We start from the raw sequence: 3,208 nt of genomic DNA, 5'->3' as shown, positions 1-3,208 counted from the left end.
CCTGAGGGAAGCTCGGCTGCGGCCGGACCGCCCGCCCCCTCACCGCCGCGTCCTTCCCGCCTCGGGGGCTTTCGGGGCGAGAACCAGCGTGCCAGGGGCAGCGCTTTCGGGGCAATATCGAAGGTACAATCGAGCTTTACCTGGAAAGCCAGAAGGCGAAGGAAAAAGATTAAATAAAACTAGCCCAAAGTGTATTTTGAGCCTTAAGGCGTCCCGGGGCTTTTTAAATCTCTCTTCCGAGGCGCTGGGGAGATAGGCGGGAAGGGAAGGAGGGGCTGAGTCGTGGTTTTTAAAGCCATGTGGTGAGGAAGACATAGCTCCCACCTGAGGTAGTCTCTGCCGGGCAGGTGAGGAACCATCGGCCCCTTCTCGCCGTCAGGCCCGGCCGCAGGGCCGTCCGCCCCCGGGCACCGCTGCCGCCTGCCGGGTACCGCCTCTTCTCCCGCCCCGGCCAGGCTCTGCCTCTCGACCTCCCCGTCCTCCCAAGTCATGGGAGAAGCGTGCTCCTGTCTCCCTCGGGCGTAGATGGAAAGCTTTCCACGCGGGTGTCGGGAAGCAGGCTGGGGATACGCGCTGAGTAACAGCCGTAACACCAAGGGCACGGACAGCAAACCAAAGCTGTCCTCAGCAGTAGCTCTTTGTACCCCAGTATCTAGCTTAGCCCCTAACTTCCATGCACTGCTCCTGTGCTTCTTTTCTGTGCCTTATGATCTCTTCTGACACAGGGGAAATCTTCTGTCACCTTCATTCACTTCCTCATACATAGAGGAAAGCTGTTTTCTTCATTAACTATGAAAATCCATTTGTGTGCAGGAAGGCAAGGCTGAGGGAAGCAGTTCAACACCAGAGGCATTACTGCAGGCCTTCTCTCGTTCTCGACACTTCCTTCGCCTGCTCTAGGGCTTGCACTTTGGGGCTTCCCTGTTCCCCCGAGGTCGCTGCTCACAAAGGCGGCAGCAATCCCACCAAGTGCTTGGCTAAAAGATGAAAGGAACAGTCGAGCAATTAAACGGGGTGAGCTTAGTGAATCTCTTGTGTGGTAATTCTCCACTAGGTCAAGGCTGACAACCAAAACCATAGTAGAATTAATACAGCATAAATGCACAGTTCCCCTCACCTGCACCCATCTGAAGTCAGAGAAAGATAGACACCAGCATGTCACCCATCTGCTGGTCACGTTATCAAGATTCCTTCTCATCCCCTACACGTATAAAAATAAGTGTTTAAAAAAAAAAAGGGGGGGGGGGGGGGAATTTGTAGGCTCCCCAAGCTTTCTCGAGGCTTCTTATAAACCAAAGTAAAATTGAATTGACTGGTAAAGCTGAAAGAAGATGCTAGAAGAATAATCACCTGAATTTTAGGGAGGATCTAAGTGAGGAATGGGGGCTAGGAAAGGTCATTGGATTATCAGGTGGTAAAAAAGAACTAGAAGAGATCCTTTCTCCATCTCAGAAGCACTTAAATCATCTTACAGAACACTGAGTCACATCTCCAGAAAGTCCAGAGCCAAAGCAGAACTCTCTAGCATGCTGCTTCTGTAACAGATGAGAAGATGGAGGGTGCAACAGTAACTGCTAAGATTGCACAGCAGAAATGGGAAAATTCAGGGAAATTCAGCAGCTTTGGGATGTAAGGACTGTGGAATTAGGAAAGGCATTCGACAGTAAAATAAGGTTCTTGTGCAATTTAAAAGTCTTGTAAAACGGTTAGTGTTAGCAGTTCAGAGAGTAGTTGAATTGACTGTGTTCACTGTTAGCAGGGAGACAGAACAAACCTCTCTATGTCCCATTTATTTGCCTTTGACTTTATCTCTGTTCTGTGCACTTCACTGTGTCGCCAAGAAAATTAGGGTAAAAATCTCATCCATCACAGAAACATTAACTAAGTGCTAGGGCAAACTGGAAGACTTTTAAAAGACAGTCACTTCAGCAGTAAAAGGGTGTAATAACACTGCAGGAAGGAAAATGGAAAATCTGATATTTTTTTTTAGTGAACTTGTGTGGGCCAATGTTCACGTATGGTTTGTCAATGCCGTTTTCTCTGACCACTACCAAACGTTTCTTGAAATTAATGAGTGACCTCTTATGAAGAGAGGCTAGTGGAAAATGGCATCACCAGAGCTATTCACCAATGCCACTGGATCTGCAAAGCATTATCATTACCATCAAACACAACTTTTCAGTGGAAAAAAAAATTATTTATACAGGGAGGTTTCTGGAAATCAGAGTTAAAGTTGGCATTACCATGTGGTTTTGATACTTATGATGTTGAGAGATAAGGGTGTGTGGGTAAAAAAGCCCACAGAAGCTACTGAGACTTTAAACAACTTCAAATATTAAGTATACAAATACTATCAGTAGCTGGACCTAAAAGAGAAAGTAGAAGTATTTGAGAGAAAACCTTTACATTTTTGACATCAATTAGAATAATAAATTTGGATGGAACTATTCAGATACCAAATAAAATTATAGTGGAATCACTTAGAATACATTTGAACCAGTGATTCAACTTTATTCATTATAGGAGAGGCTGGAGCACCTCTCCTATGATGACAGGCTGAGAGAGTTGGGGTGGTTGTGGCTGCCCCATCCCTGGAGGTGTTCAAGGCCAGGCTGGAGGAGGCTTTGAGCAACCTGGTCTAGTGGGAGGTGTCCCTGCCCATGGCAGGGGGGTTGGAACTAGATGATCTTCAAGGTCGCTTCCAACCCAACCCATTCTGATTCTATGATTTCTCCACACTATTTTCTCCATCTCCCCAGCTCCCTCTGCTGTTACCGAGTGGCTATTGCACCTGTCTACTCCGGCTCCACTAAATCAGCCTCTGTGGAACAAGGGAAGCCACTCACACGCTAGCAGGATCTAAAAGTAATAATACTAAAACGTAAGACATTAGCAAGGATTACAGTGAGTCTGCTCATAATTTATTCCCTCCACACTCACTTAGAAATATCTATATACCACAGACTGCATCATTCAACACAGCATATCCTTCCTTCAAGTTTATTTTAAAAAGGAAAATGTCCACGCAAGTAAACAGATGGCAGGAGTAGCTGTCTTTTCTAACAGCTCTCTGCTAGCCTACTCGGAATCTGCAGTGGTCTGTCCCTGGCATCTTTGTTATGCAAATCTTTTACTGCAGAAAAAAACCTCAGGTCTACTGCTGACCTTCATTTTGGCTGGGGTAGCAGTGACATCCAGCGGGTCAGAG

Source organism: Charadrius vociferus, unplaced genomic scaffold, assembly GCF_000708025.1.
Source record: "Charadrius vociferus isolate BGI_N301 unplaced genomic scaffold, ASM70802v2 scaffold655, whole genome shotgun sequence".
NCBI classification, from domain to species: Eukaryota; Metazoa; Chordata; class Aves; order Charadriiformes; family Charadriidae; genus Charadrius; species Charadrius vociferus.
This window is presented reverse-complemented; position numbering follows the sequence as displayed.